Source organism: Octopus bimaculoides, chromosome 14, assembly GCF_046866305.1.
Source record: "Octopus bimaculoides isolate indiv1 chromosome 14, ASM4686630v1, whole genome shotgun sequence".
Lineage (NCBI taxonomy): Eukaryota > Metazoa > Mollusca > Cephalopoda > Octopoda > Octopodidae > Octopus > Octopus bimaculoides.
The window spans coordinates 45,820,137-45,836,780 of NC_142941.1; the positions used below are offsets into that span (position 1 = coordinate 45,820,137).

At 37.9% G+C, this 16,644-nt stretch overlaps 1 protein-coding gene across 3 annotated transcripts in view; it reads left to right on the top strand.

Moving 5' to 3' along the window:
• The window catches only part of LOC106884280 (glycerol-3-phosphate acyltransferase 1, mitochondrial), a 74,624-nt gene that overhangs the window by 7,126 nt on the left and 50,854 nt on the right, over nucleotides 1–16,644 (top strand). The window contains exon 1 of one of the 3 annotated variants that reach the window (XM_089362787.1): nucleotides 3,371–3,704. The exons of 1 other annotated variant lie outside the window; for it this stretch is intronic. The gene's annotated coding sequence lies outside the window, so the exon portion shown is untranslated. Of the gene's footprint in view, nucleotides 1–3,370; nucleotides 3,705–16,644 lie in introns of those variants that run through there. One more of the 3 variants, XM_089362791.1, reaches the window with a different exon arrangement.

The window sequence follows — 16,644 nt, forward strand, 5'->3', positions numbered from 1 at the left end:
CACCTCGCTATACTTTTGGAGGCAAGAGAAATAAGGTATTCATACATCACACAAGAGTGGTATAAGCAAAGTCACTTTATTGCAACTTGGAATCGAACTTACTTTTCAGCTTTCGCAGGTTATATTTCCACTATGGTTGTCACTAAAAAGTACAACTGCTTCTTACGTACAATCAGTTCCTCACTCTTTTGAAATAAGCATAAAGTCTAATGATTCAAGGGATTCACAAATGAGATTTTGCGATGTTCATACATTTTCCCTTGCGTATTATTCGAAATAAACTGAACTTGTATCGACTATCAACAGCCAAGTAAAAACTCCATACTAACAGAGTTGTCTCCCTTGTATGGCCAGTTTTCTTCATCTTGAATCGCTTTCTACAATTCCATTTTACCTGCTAATTTTCAAACGTCTCCCATAAATATTTCGTTTACCCTTTTACAATCAGGGTTTTACTTGACCTATTCGATTTAACATACCATGCCGTTGACAACTAGAACTGTCTTACCATTTTCATCCTTCTTTTTAATTATTTAAAACAAAATTCTTGTGTTGACGCAGTCGTGACTATGTGGTAAGAAGTTTGTTGCCCGACCGTATGGTTCAGTCCCACTGCGTGACAGTTTGGGCAAGTGTCAGATCTTTTCTGTTTGGTTGCCAGCGTAAATTTTCTAGATCCGTGTCAGTGTCTTCTACTATAGTCTTGGGCCGACCAATGCTTTGTTAGTGGGTTTGGTACACGGGAACTGAAAGAAACCTGGTATGTGTGTGTGTGTCCTCCACCACTGCATGGCAACCAGTGTTGGTGTGTTTACGTCCCCATAACTTAGAGGTTCAGCAAAAGGCACCGATAGAATAAGTGCCAGGCTTAAAAAATAAATAAGTACTCGGGTCGAATGAATTGGCCCCAGTGCTTATTTATTCAGGTTGGTGGCCCAGAATGGCTGCAGTCTAATGACTGAAACAAGTAAAAAGAAGTTGACAGGTTTGCAGTATTTTAAAAAGAATTATTTTCAATTATCAATATAGTTGCCATTATTTTGAATGACCTCTTGTCATTTATCAGTTAGCTTTTTGATTCTTCTCAAGTAAGACTCAGCTGACTTTGACATGAAGAAGCTTTCCACTTATGTTTTTACCTGATCTTCCTGAGAAAATATTTTCCCCATCAGAGCATTTTGTAGAGGCAAAGATGGAAATTAAATTATGCAAGGTCTGGTGAATATGGTGGATGGGGTAGAACAGACCAGCCCAAATCCAATATTTTATCCTGTGTGATTCTTGCTGAATATGGTCTTGCATTATCATGGGAAGAGACTGGCAAGTGCAAGGCATTTTCTCAATAGATTTTAATGCACACATTGCAAATATCAGACTTGTCAGCCAGAAGCACATAAATTCTTAGCTTGATGGAGGTAAAAATACAGACTTGGTCAGCACAGTCATGAAAAAAACTCTGAAATGAAATTTTTCAAAACAAAAACCACTCTAGTTGAGACAGATTTATCTCCCTTTGACTCGTTCCTGTTGTGTCTGAAATGGGTCGGTTTATATACTATTTTTGTTCATTTGTCAGTAAGTGGGGAATTCCATCTCTCAACATGTATTTTCTTTCATGGGGGCACTGACTTAACATCTTTCTTTTGGAATTTAAGAAGGTCCCCAAGTCAAGTGAATTTTTTTAGGATCCTTGCCCTCTTGGCAAGTTCGCATTGTCTGTTCCCATTGTATGGCTCAGGCTGTTCCAGGAGCTTCCACTTAATCCCGTGACGTTCCCTCTTCTTTTAAATGGCATACGTAGTTTGCCAAAGACTAAACATTATACTTATCTGGGTTCTTAAAAGGGGACCTATGGTTATATCGTTTCCACTTAAAGGGGGCCTCAATTGGTCCAACATATTTCTGTGCATGTATCCTTAACTTATTTGTGCTGCTGTTGTTGTAAACTGCTGCTATCACTGCGACTGCTGCAGTTACTTGCGGACATGTTGCTGTTGCTATTGCTGCTGTTACCGTCAAATGCATTGTTGGTACTGCTGTTGCTGTTGTTACCGCATTGTTGTTGTTGCTGCTGCTACTGGTGGACACCATCTCTGCCTTGTGGACCACAGTCTCAAAGTTGCATTGACTGCCTATGGGGCATTCACATAGGTTATCAATACACACACATATACATATATATTGATAATCTACTTCACCTGTCTACTTACTTAACTATCCACCTTTGCTATTGATTGACCTATCTTACCCAGCTACCTGTGTTACCTCCCTATACGTCTATCTATCTAGCTACCCATCTACCTACTGACTTTCATAAAGTTAACCCCAACAAAATTTGAACTCAGAACATTAAAAGGCAGAACAAATACCACAAGGCATTTTCCCTTAAACTGGTTAGCAAACGAACAGAGACAATGAATGTTCAGGATTGAGAGAACCCTTTACACAGGCTGTGGACTTGACAAAACTCTCTACTGCTGATACCTTAAAATACCCCAAATAAATTCAGTAAAATTGTTGGCATTAGGAGCGGCATCAAGCTATAGAAACAACACAAAAAATAAAATATATGGGTGACAGGGAGTCTTCCTTCGGACTTAAGAGGGCAGTAGCTCTGAATAAGAAGTGACTCGGACCACGATTACCTGTCCAACACAGTTGTATGGAAAGTTGTATGATGTAAATTAATGATTATCGTTATCATTTTACATTTGATTCCCTGCCACCCCGCTGTCATGGGTTGGATGGACTACGATTTAATTAACTAAAAGCAGCACATAAATAAAACATTAACCATGTCAACTTCAAGGGTCTCGAAGGGTCTACAATGTCTACAGGAATATATACTGAGTTCAGCACCTAATTGCTGGTCTATTTTTATCACCTTCGGAGGAATGAAAAGCAAAGTTAACCTCTGCAGTTTTGAATTTAGAACATCAATAACCGTAACTAAATACCGCAAAGTATGTTCCTTTATTCAGAGCAAATAAGGTTTTTAATTAAAAAAAAAAATCTGTTCCTATAGACCAATTATGAGCAAACCGAAGCCCTTAAGACTTTCTGAATGGCACGTCTAAACGAAAAATTACCTTAAATTTTTTTAGTAGTGAGGCTCGCGTTATAAACCATGTCTCATGCGGTCCGCTTCGCAAAAAAGGTTGCCATACCTGTTATAAACTATAAACGACGGTGGATGGAAGGAATCGCTTATGTCGGATAGCATATTTTGCGGTATTTAATTACGGCTCTTTATGTTCACTCGCAGAGGTTAACTTTGCCTTTCATTCCTCCGAAGTTGATAAAAATAATCCACCAATCAGGTAGTGAATCCAATAATACATCCTAGATGCTTCTGGAATAGTAAGAAATTAGATGAATCTTGGACGGCGACTAAGCGCCCTTTCCATAAGAGACCCGGTAACAAGAATGGTAGCGCAAAATAAGACGCACATTAAACACTAACATATTTTCATAAGGCATCCTAAATGTGAAAGGAATTATGACAGAAAATAACATATGAAGGAGAAACAATAGTGAACAGAATTATAACAGATGGTAGAATAACAACGAGACGACAATAAATGACAGATAAAACATAAAGGCTGCTTTGGTGATAAACGTTCTAAGCGGCAAATAAGACAGTGAAAGGCCTCCTACAACGTTAAGCATAAGTGCTCTCGCCATGCCGCATTGGACCATGTGATGTAAGTTACATATATATACACGCTGGGTTTTGTTTTTCTTTTTATTTCTTCACCTACTTACTGCTTGCTCACCTTTTCGTTTCAATTATTAACACACGGTTAATTAATGACAGCCTGTTAATGTCACCTTTTACGCTTTAGAGGGCCGTTTGTTACAGCTATATAAACTCATCGAAAGAAATCGATATAAAATATATCGGTTTTTACATGTGTACATATTTCTATATATCGGTTCGAACATGTGTAAATCTATCTGTCTATCTAATCTATCTATCTATCTATCTGTCTATCTATTTCGTCTTTATATATATATATATATATTCATATATAGACTCTATATGTATTAAATACTTTTTTTTTCTCTGGTTTCTGTATCTAAACGCATATTTACATAATTTGTTTCCACGAATAAATTTGTCGGGATCAATATCCTGGAAAAAGACATCTCCAGCTTCTGTACCCCAAACTAAAGTCACTTTTGACGTATTTAATTTTTTATTTTTTTTATTTTGACCAACGTAATAGATGGGGTTAATGAGAAAATACAGAATGAGACGTTCAAGGTTATGTACATCCAGTTTAGAATGTTCCCATGATTAAAAATCGACTAGCACTCTGTTAATAATCGCGTTTAAATCTATTTTTACTGTTCTTGTCCATATGTAAATGTATTTATGCGGAATGACTGTATTCTAAATGTGTGTGTGTAACAAAGATAGATACTAAATTCATACAAAACCAAGCTGTTATGTTTGCATTTAATGATGCACGCCAGAATTGCTTACAAAATATCTATAGACGACATCACCATATTTCGCATTTAAAAAAATAAATATTTTGGCAATTACATCCTTTAGGAGACGTGTCTCATGATTATTCTCCCTGACAAAAGCAAATTTTGTAGGGAGGGCAAACTCTCGGCCCTCTGCCATCGATGTAGAGGTCATGTCCCTCCTCTCTCTTTCTCTCCCCTCCCTTACACTACATACAGATCCGTGTCCAACACTGTCAGAGCCGTTTTTATGCTGACCACGCAGTCTGAAATGCTCCTTCTCAAAATCCTTCTTTTCTTTTTTTTTTTATTCGTTCGTTACACTCCTATAATATATATTTGAGTAATGATTTGTCCCATTTAACTGTAACAAATCAGACCCCCTATTATTTTCTCCCCCCCCCCCATTTTCAATCATTATTTACGTAATTTTGTAGGATTTTGTTATTTTATAATTAAGGCTTATGGTAGGAGCAAGCCTGCATGTAGACGTCTTGCCATCTTCGATTGTTACACGCAACCTTGTTCTCCTTTAACAATTGCCTAATAGGGTCTCTATTGGTTCCCATAACTTAGGCGTCTTACCATCTCTAAATCGAACCCTGGAGACAGCTGTTATTTACAATGGAAAGGTAATAGGTATTTTTTACTATAGTAGCGATACACAAATTTGCTATTTCGTTTTAGTTTAAGTGTTATCAATAAATACGCAGGAATTAGTTGATCAAATATTGTTGCTCCATCTGCAGTTATTGTAGCATCCTTTGTGTATATAGGGGTAGGGAGGGATAATTGCATCTACTTGAATAAAACAATAAAAAAAAAATAACGATTGTCAGTTTTATAACGGTCTTGTCTCTCTCAGGGTAATCTTATAAAAGCTTCTGGTCTTTGACGATAAAGATTATCGTTTAATTTTAAGGGCTTTATGAAAATTCTACACGTAAGCACGATTATTTATCAAAAGGAAAAAGTCACCAAATGATTGAATCTATCTGTCCATATTCGTTGTTGTCTAGTTCCAAGCCAGCCGGTCAGTGACGCATATACGCAATATTGGTTGCGTGTTAGATGCGCATTCTTTTTTCTTTTTTTAAGGGTAAAATACCCCGTTGTACTTCTCCAAAAGATTTGCCCTTTTTACATGTTGAAAGTCACCTCTGCTGAATTCATTTTTCTGTTCGAATAATCAAGAGAACCTTTATGTGAGCCTTTGATTCGCTAGAAATAGCGGCTAAATCTCCCTCGAATTACATGTTTTTTTAAAAAATTACTATTACTATTTTAAAGAGTGGGATACTCTGGGTAATGTAGTTCCTAGATACATTTATATCTGAAATAGGAGGGATGATTTCGGTTGGAACGTTTTTGATCATAGATCTTAGTTTGGTCATAGTTAACCATGGGGCCAGCAATAACGGTATAACAACCGTCTTTATTTTAGTACATTCTGATTATAGGTACCTTGACGGAGTTCAGCGCTTTTGTCTCGTGCGACTAATAGGAAATATATACAAAAATAAAAATGATATGTAAGTGAAGTGAACCAGCCCAGCTGTAGATCGAAACACAAGTCGCAGAAACTTGTTTCACGCCATTCGAACGCGTACCCCCTTCCCCGCCGCAATTTATTTTAATTTACTTTCATTTTTAGTGCGTGTATACACTTGCGAGTGTCCATGCGTGTGTATAGGAAAATAGCTGTGTATTAATGTTTATAAATGTACGCGCTGCTATATATGTAGGGTATATACGAGGGGTTGCTGAAAAGTTCCTAGCTTTGGGTAAAAGAAAATACAAGCGGATCAGTTAATTATGATTTTATTCCTCCACATATTCCTCTCTCAGAATCACACACTAATTGCAGCAGTCCTTCAGTTTTTTGAAGCCCTGCAAAAGAACTCGGAAGGTTGGGCCATCAACCAGGCCTTTCGCAACATCCTTAAAGCCAGGAGCTTTTCAGCACCCTCTCGGAAAGGTGTGATTGTGTATACACTTGCGAGTGTCCGTGCGTGTGTATGGAAAGACTGGTAGAGACGGACTATATGTAATCTGAACCTCCCCCCCTTATTTATTACCCTGTGGATCTATATAAAAACCGGTGGGGGGGGTCGAAATTGAGATTTTTGGGGAAAAAATTTCAGAATCGGAATCTCCATAGCCTAAAACGTGAGATTCCGTAAAAAAAAAATAATAAAACAAGGGGGGAAAGGTTCAGATTACATATAGTCCATCTGGACCTTAATGTTTATGAATATACGTGCTACATTATAATGAATTATAAATGTAGGGGATATACGAGGGGTTGCTGAAAAGTCGTTTATGTCAAACCAGTTCCTGGGATTTGTGGGTATATCTGCTCTTATTTAATGAATGTACATTTAGTACCGAAGTGTATGGAATTACTCATATACATGTATATATGTATATATATATATGTGTGTGTGTGTGTGTATTTATGTGTCTGTCTTAGTCCCCTCCACCACCACCGCTTGACAACTTGTGTTGGTGTGTTTGCGTCACCGTAACTTAGCGGTTTGGCCAAAGAGACTGATAGAATAAGTACCAGGCTTAAAATAAAGAATTCGATTCATTCGACTAAAAAAGAATTCAAAGCAGTGCCCCAGCATAGCCACAGTCTAATGACTGAAACATGTAAAAGAATGTGTGTGTGTGTGTGTGTGTGTATACATTTGTATTCATGTGATTGAGTGTCTGTGTTAATTCCAAGAAACTCAAAGGGAGAATCTTTGGAATATTTTACACATTTTTTTATTGTTTATGACTTGCATTTGGGGCTACAAGTTAGTTTGCATTGTTCTTCGTTAGTACCAGCTTCCCACTCCACCCCAGTATTTCCAGGCTTTTGTACAAATCTCTTGTTACCTATCCCAGGCTTTTGTACAAATCTCTTGTTACCTATCCCAGTAGACCTATGATAATAGTTCATCATCATTTAATGTCTGTTTTCCATGCTGGCATGGGTTGGGCGGTTTGACTGGAGCTGGTAAGGCAGAGAGCTATACCAGGCTCCAGTCTGGTTTGGCTTGCTTTCTATTGCTGGATGCCCTTTGTAACACCAACCATTCCACAGAGTGAACCAGATGCCTTTTACGTGTCCTCAACATGAGCGCCTCCATGTGTCACTGGCACTGGCCATATATATGATTTCGCTTGACTTGATGGGTCTTCTCAAGCACAGCAAATCGCCAAAGTTCCTCAATCACTTGTCATTGCCTCTGTGAAACTCAACATCCGAAGATCATACTTCACTACCTCATCTCCTGTCTTCCTGGGTGTACCCAGGAAGACATGAGATGTCCCTCCACAAAAAAAAATCTATTGCTTGGTTGTAAGAACTGTAAGTTCTGCATTAGTTGATTATAGTTGTCTTTTTGTTTTTTTGTTGTTGTTTTATTTCACAACTGTAGATGAGACATTCACATCCACTGGTCCACTAACCTCTCTACAACAGTATAAAATTGCTATTTTTTTTAAATTTAAATTTTCTACCAGAATTCCATATTTTTTAACAGTATAGATATCTTCTGATTCTGGTATACCTTCTGTATGATTGTCAGTGTACTTCTTTCTACTGATAGCATTGTAAATAATTTTGGTAGCAATGTCATGTCTCACAGAAAACTAGTATCTTACAGACATTTCAGAGCAGCTACTGTTGATGTGATATCTTCCACACTGTTACTGTACACTCAACATTTTTTTATCACAATATGGAGGTTTAGAAACATTTTAATTTTTTTGTTGTTGAGATTGTCTAAGTAGCTATCTTCTTCTGTTCCTGAATAGTAAATATATTTACTATCCTTCTAGGTGGAATGTGATGTATCTCTCACAGTCCCAGGAGCAGCTACTCTTCCTATCAGAATTGCTGATATCTTTTGTGGCATGTGTACTCTTACATGACTTCGGCTTATATGACAGGTGTTTCTCCAAGACTGTTTAAGTAGGTTAGTTCAACTACAATTAGGTTGCATGGAACAGCTGTACACTTAACTTTCTTCATCTACTCCAAAAATGATATTTTCACTGTTGAGCCAAATCAGACTGGAGCCTGGTGTTGCCATCCGGTTTCACCAGTCCTCAGTCAAATCGTCCAACCCATGCTAGCATGGAAAGCGGACGTTAAACGATGATGATGATGATGATGATGATGAGCATACGTGTGATATGCTCATTTCCCCCCCCCCCCCCCTTTACTGTTCACTAGGTGCTGTGTGAGCATTACAGTGTAACACTCAAATCTCTTTGGACTGATCTTATGTCTCTGGCATGATCTTTCTAACTTAGATCCTGTCAGTATCACAGTTTACATGGAAGTTACTAATATCTTTTCTGATCTCAGTATCCAAGTCGTGGATCCCTTTACATGTCCAATCTAATGCCCTAAATGTTGGTATTAGCACTGGCCCTGGAAAATTTTTTTTTTTTTTAATGCAGACAACTCTTGTTTCCATACATGAAGTCTGTTGAAGTATTCCTTTGTCAAACTAACTTCAACACCACCAATATTTGCAACATTCTCATCTATTCTAAGGTACTTGTAACATTCATTATTAGAGGTAGAGAAAATAAGACAAGGTCATTTGATTCCATATTCCTCTTCTAGTCAATAATCTTTCCTAAATTAACTACCAAATTTGAACATTTTCCTCACGAAATTCCAGTCCTATGTTCTGTAAGAATGTTGTGGCCAGCTCTATCTCTTGGTGCCATGAATTTTACCAACATACAGCTTAAGTTCATTAACAAAAAAGACATGGGTGATATTAATTTTCCTTCATGTATGTACAGTATGTGTGTTTGTGTATGTGTTTGTTTTTGAGCAGTAGTATGTGTGTGTTTGTATATTTGTATGCATTTATGGTAATTTATTATGTATGAGGAACAACTTTTTTTGTAGATCTGTATTGATCAGTGATGTAGTTAATAGGGAAGTGAACCCCCTACTCACCCACTGAGCATATTTTTCAAAATTGGCACCTTTTCAGCAATTTTCTAAAACTCGTCCACTTGTGCAATAACAGTTGAATCTTTTATGTTTTTGTTAATCACATGACCTTGAAAGAACTTTCTAGAATCGTTACTTTATTTGACCAACCTCCCATGTTTTTGAACTGCTTAATCTCCTATGATGTGTCGGTAGCCACTGGCATCTGAAGAGCCAAAACAAAAACCTGATTCATAAACTCTCGACACTGGACAGTCCCGTAGAGTTTCGTCTTTTTCTTGTCACACCTTTATCAGTAGTTGTAAGTTTCATACATAATGACATTGTTACTGAAATATAAAACATGAAATTAATGAATGTAGAATACAATTATTCATGAAATATTTGTGTAATATAAGAGATATGAGTTAAAAATTGTTTGGTATGTGTCATGATGTCTTCATTTTATGTGCTTGCTCTCACTAAATTTGAAACCTGGCTGTGCCTCTAGAATTGATATTATGATTGTGTACAAGTTGTATTTATTATCATGAAATAGGCGCAGGAGTGACTGCAATAGGTGCAGAAGTGGCTGTGTGGTAAGTAGCTTGCTTACCAACCACATGGTTCCGGGTTCAATCCCACTGCGTGGCACCTTGGGCAAGTGTCTTCTACTATAGCCTCGGGCTGACCAAAGCCTTGTGAGTGGATTTGGTAGACGGAAACTAAAAAAAGCCCGTCGTATATATGTGTATGTTTGTGTCTGTGTTTGTTCCCCCAACATCGCTTGACAACCGATGCTGGTGTGTTTATGTCCCCGTAACTTAGCGGTTCGGCAAGAGATCGATAGAATAAGTACTAGGCTTCCAAAGAATAAGTCCTGGGGTCGATTTGCTCGACTAAAAGGCGGTGCTCCAGCATGGCTGCAGTCAAATGACTGAAACAAGTAAAAGAGTAAAGAGAGGAGTTTGTTTTTGTCTGTGACTACTGCATATTACCTGTGCGTTTACTTTAGCATCCTGCAATGTTACAAGTCTTGTTTCCATCATTAACCATCTATTTTTGTGGGGATATCTGCTAAGTATAAATGCGTTGTCCACAAGTGTTTTCCTGTGTCGTTTTCTTTTGTATTGTGTTTTATATTGCATTGCAATTGCCCCTTGTTATAAATATATGGTGAACCAGCAGCAGAAATAATACTTGTTATGGCCAGCTTAACATTTGGAGTTATGAGGTTTAACAACTTTCGTGTTTGCCATTGAATTTACACATCACATTGCTCATTAGTAGTTTGTTTATAGAAACTACATCTTGTAGTTTGTTATTTATTATTTATTTATTTTTTTTGCTATCTTACTGTTTATGTAGTATATTATTAGCATTAGTTTATACTTTGATGCGTTGCTTTTGGTGTTCTGTGTTATAAGGTTTTTGATAACTGATTAAGCATTCAGTTATTCTATATTTAATAAGCATCTGATTAATATAATGAATTTTATGTGGCTTGTCTTTGTCTATTGAATTTTGTGCTTTGTATTTCTTACTATCTTGTTTTATATTAGTTTTTCTTTTATTTATTATTTTTTTTATATTTGTAGTATTTTATTAGTGTTTATGGTTTGACCTAATGCATTTTGTATTCTGTTTTATAAGGGCTCTGATAATGTTTCCATCTATTCTGTAGTTAATATACATTTGATTCAGTAATGCACTTCATGTGGTTTGTGTACTTTTAATAGAGCTAGTAGTGTCTGATCTATTTGGGTTCTATTTGTGTTCTATTTGTATGGCTTGGTCTATTAGTCTTTGTAGATTAATGTCTGTACTATTGTCTAGATTTCTTTATCTTGTGATTCGTTTCTGGAATCTAAATGGTTCTACCTCTGACATTTTTGTATCTTTGTACACTTTCATTGTCTCAGTGTAAGTATTTCTTTTATCTTTTACTTGTTTCTGACATTGAACTTTGGGCCATGCTGGGAGCAAATTGCTCCCAGTACTTCTGTTTTTTTTTTTTATAAGTCTGGTACTTATTCTGTCAGTCTCTTTTGCCCAGCTGTTAAGTTACAGGGGATGTAAACAAACCAACACTGGCTGTCAAGCAGTGGGGTGGATGCAAACAGAAACATAAAGGCACACACAGATATGTGTGTGTGTGTGTGTTGTTCCACACAGTTTCTGTGAATTTCACTTGCAAGGTATTGGTCAGTCCAGGGCTGTAGTAGAAAGACACTTGGTCCAAGGTGCTATGCAATGGGATTGAACTTGAAACCACATGTTTGCAAAATGACCTCCCTACCTACACAGCCATGCCAGTTTCTATGCATTTATTTGTGTCTTAAGAGTACAGATGTAATGTGTCTTTTTTTTTTTTTTTTTTTATAATTTTTTTTTTTTTAATTCTGAGTATTTATATCTAGAAATACCTATTGTATTTTTAGTATTCTGGATATTGAATTTTAGTAGTGAGTTGTTTTCAGAGTCTTCTTTTAATTTCTCAGCATCTTCCAGTATGACCACTATATGTATATTATCCTCATATCTGATGTGTATCGTATGTTTATATCTTGGTAACACTTTAATTTCTATTGTGGACATATACACTGAAGTTGAATGAGATGCAACTACTTTTCAGGCCTGTATGTTCTCTTTAGAGTTTAAAGCCCCCAAAATAATAATGCTGGACCAACCAAAACTGAGTGGATTTAGCAGATCAAAACTGAAATAATCCCATTGTATATGTGAAATGTATGTGTATATAAGTGTATGTATGTATGTATGTGTGTATATATATATATATATATATATATATATATATATATATATATATATATATATGTTAGGATCCACAATGAGCAGAACTTACTTGCAGGTATTGGTAGTGCAAATCAGAGGTGCAATCTGTGTGGGTGTTTTTTCAAAACACTGTCTGGTTTAAAAAGCCACATCAGACGCCATGAAAGGGCTAAGGTGTAGGTGCAGGAGGTGGTCAAACTCTGTTTAAGGAGTAGACAACCACTATATATATATGTATGTATGTTTTCAGTCAACAGGTGAAATCTAAAGATGCTCAATATAGATTGAACTTAAACGCTAGTCTTTATCAAGGATTAGGCTCATGGGGTAAAAGAGTGGCTATAAGAGAAATTCAGGTGAGCTGATACGGAGATAGTGTCTCAGATAAACATGATTAGGCTTGCTATATATAAATATACATGTATATAAATACATTCATGGATATATATATATTAGTCCAACCCATGCTAAAGTGTTATCTGTTTGGTGGGATATGAAAGGTTTATTCCACTTTGAACTTTTAAACCCAAACCAAACGATAACAAAGGAGATCTACTACAAGCAGCTTGAGCAGCTTAAGTCAGTGCTAGGAGAAAAACAACCATTTTTGGTTTCAAGACGAAAGGTGTTCTTCCATCTGGATAATGCTCAGCCACATGCGTCGAGGATCACATTCCAAAGGCTGGAGCAGTTTGAATGGGAAATGATGCTGCACCACCATATTCACCAGACATTATCCCATCTAATTATCATTTATTCCACAGTCTTCAAAATCATTTGGACAGAAAAAATATGAATTCTGTAGACGAGGTCAGAACAGTACTGGAGGAGTATTTTTTTGTCACAGACAAGTGAATTTTGGGAGAGCATTGTAAAAAATGAAAGAGAGTATATTTTATATTAAAAAAGAACTTTGATTATCTTAATTTTGAAAAATAAAAGAAGTATAATTATTATTTATGAGATGACCCAATATAAGTTTCAAGCCTTACGATTGTTACTACAATGACTGTGTTGTGCTCTTAAGCAAAGCTCATAGGCTCTGTGCGTTTGGAGGGAGAGAAAATTCCCATCTGATGCCCTAATTAACTGCAAGTGATTAGAAGTCAAAAGAAACATTCTTCTTTAAAATCAGTTTCTCTGACTCCAGCACAACACTCACACTATCATAAAAATCAGTAGAAAAAAAAATAATAAATGTTCAGACTATTGAAAGGATTACAACACTGTCTAAATCTTTAATCCTAATAAATAGCTTACATTAGATATTACTAACATATTTTGACATATTAGAAAAACTAAAAACGTCAGCAGAAATACCAAGCATTTCAGTTCATTTATTAGATTTGGTTTTTGTGTTTCAGGCTTTTCTTTAATTTTTTTTCTTTGACATTGTTTATTTAGCTTGGGTTTTGTTTTGTTGAAGCAATTTTTTTTTTCTTTTACAGTTGGGTGCTCCTTACTGGAAATCACTTAACCCTGAGTAAAACTTATTTTTGTTCACTTAAGCAAAATGAAGCATAATTTAGCTGATTTGCTTGGGACCAGAACATAAATGGTCTATTCCCAAGTATCTTGCTTAGGGCCAGGACACAAATGCAGTGGTCTTAGAATTCAAACTTGTAGCCTCTAGCCCAATGCCTTAACCTTCTGGCTATGGTACCTGCAAAAAATAAAGAAATCAGTTAGCAATCTTAAGAGTGGCAGGTAAAGTCAAAACCATCGACCCCAGTATTTGACTGGTACTTTAGTTTATCAACTCTGCCAAGATGAAAAGCAATGTTGACTTTGGTAACTTTTGAATTCAGAACATAAAAGAGCCAGAACAAATACCCTAAAACATTCTAATGATTTTGCCAGCTCACTGCCCTTTGTTTATAGATAATGAAAGCATTAGGTGAGGCTTTAATTAGATAATTAACAAGCAGTCAGTTAAAACCAGCTTAAGATTGATGGCCCCTACCAAAGTTCACTTTCTCTGGATAACAAGCAATGAATTGATGTTATATTGTTAAAAATAGAAAAATTCAGGTCATTTTGAAGTGTTTAATCAATCGGTTTCTAAGAAGACGTGTAGTTTTAGTTGATTTGATTAGGACTGACCTTGGCCATCACACTTATGACACAACACTGAGTAAGGATGATAAGGTCACTGTTCTGTACACCAGTTCATGTCACATTTAAACTAGAGCCAACAACCTGCTAGAACTAGCTAAATCTCACTCAGATCACATTTGTAAGCTGCAAGAAAGAAAAAAAATGTCAGGTAGAATGCTTTGTAGTATTTGTTTTAATTTTATGTGCTCTTGAGTTCACATTCTGCTTTGGTCAACTTCATCTTTCATCCTTTCATCATCGTCATCGTCTCAAGTCTTATGACTCATAGCACTGTTTACCTGGTTTCCATGGTTAGGGGTAGAGTCAGCGATCAGAGATCACAACATTGCCCCTGAACAGGATGCCAGTTTTCCGCAGAGTTACTTATTTACAGCTGAGTTGGCTGGAGCAATGTGAAATGGAGTGTTTTGCTCCAGAACAAAACACACGGCCCAGTCATCATCATCATCGTTTAACGTCCGCTTTCCATGCTAGCATGGGTTGGACGATTTGACTGAGGACTGGTGAAACCGGATGGCAACACCAGGCTCCAGTCTGATTTGGCAGAGTTTCTACAGCTGGATGCCCTTCCTAACGCCAACCACTCAGAGAGTGTAGTGGGTGCTTTTACGTGTCACCCGCACGAAAACGGCCACGCTCGAAATGGTGTCTTTTATGTGCCACCCGCACAAGCCAGTCCGGGGGCACTGGCAACGATCTCGCTCGAAAATCCTACAGGAGCCAGTCAGGCGGTACTGGCAACGGCCACGCTCAAAATGGTGCATCTCATGTGCCACCCGCACAAGAACCAGTTCAGGGGCACTGGCAACGATCTTACTTGGCTTGCCGGGTCTTCTCACGCACAGCACATTTCCAAAGGTCTCGGTCCGTAGTCATCGCCTCGGTGAGGCCCAATGTACGAAGGTCTTGCCTCACCACCTCAGCCCAGGTCTTCCTGGGCCTACCTCTTCCACGGGTTCCCTCAACTGTTAGGGTGTGGCACTTTTTCACGCAGCTATCCTCATCCATTCTCACCACATGTCCATACCAGCGCAATCGCCTCTCTTGCACGCCACAACTGATGCTTCTAATGTTCAGCTTTTCTCTCAAGATACTTACACTCTGACGGGTATTCACATTGACATTACACATCCAACGGAGCATACTGGCTTCATTCCTTGCGAGCTTACGTATGTCCTCAGCAGTTACAGCCCATGTTTCACTGCCATGTAGCATGGTTGTTCGTACGCATGCGTCATACAGTCTGCCTTTTACTCTGAGTGAGAGTCCCTTTGTCGCCAGCAGGGGTAAGAGCTCTCTAAACTTTGCCCAGGCTATTCTTATTCTAGCAGCTACACTTTCAGCGCACCCACCCCCACTACTAACTTGGTCGCCCAGATAGCGGAAGCTATCGACTACCTCTAGTTTTTCACCCTGGAATGAGATAGAAGTTGTTTCCTGTTTGTTTGCAGTCTTTATTGCACCTGAACATCTGCCACAAACAAAAACTAACTTGCTAGTTAACCTGCCTTTGATGTTGCTGCACCTCTTATGTGTCCATAGCTTGCACCGGGTACATCTTATAGAGTTACTACCTACTCCTTTTCTACATACTGAGCAGGGCCATCTACCTGAAGGGGTTTGTGTTTTATCTACCTTCCTACTTATTAGGATTTTGGTTTTAGCTAGGTTGACTCTAAGGCACTTCAATTCTAGACCTTGCTTCCACACCTGAAACTTCTCCTCTAGTTCTGATAGTGACTCCACAATTAGGGCAAGGTCATCAGCATAGAGGAGCTCCCAGGGGCAACCTGTCTTGAACTCCTCTGTGATTGCCTGGAGGACTATGGTAAATAAGAGGGGGCTGAGGACGGAACCTTGGTGGACCCCTACCTCTACCCGGAATTCATTGCTGTACTCATTTCCAACCCTCACCTTACTGGCAGCATCTCTGTACATGGCTCGCACAGCTCTCACTAACCATTCTTCTATCCCAAGTTTCCTCATTGACCACCAGATAAGGGATCGGGGGACCCTGTCAAAGGCTTTCTCCATGTCAACGAAAGCCAGGTACAGAGGTTTATCCTTAGCTAGGTATTTCTCCTGCAACTGTCTCACTAGAAATAAGGCATCAGTAGTGCTTTTACCTGGCACGAACCCAAACTGCATCTCATCTAAATTGATTCGCTCCCTAATTAGTTGGGCTATGACCCTCTCTGTAACTTTCATAACCTGATCTAACAGCTTGATGCCTCTGTAATTATTTCTATCTAAAGCGTCCCCTTTACCTTTGTAGCAGTTGACTATGATGCTGCTACACCAGT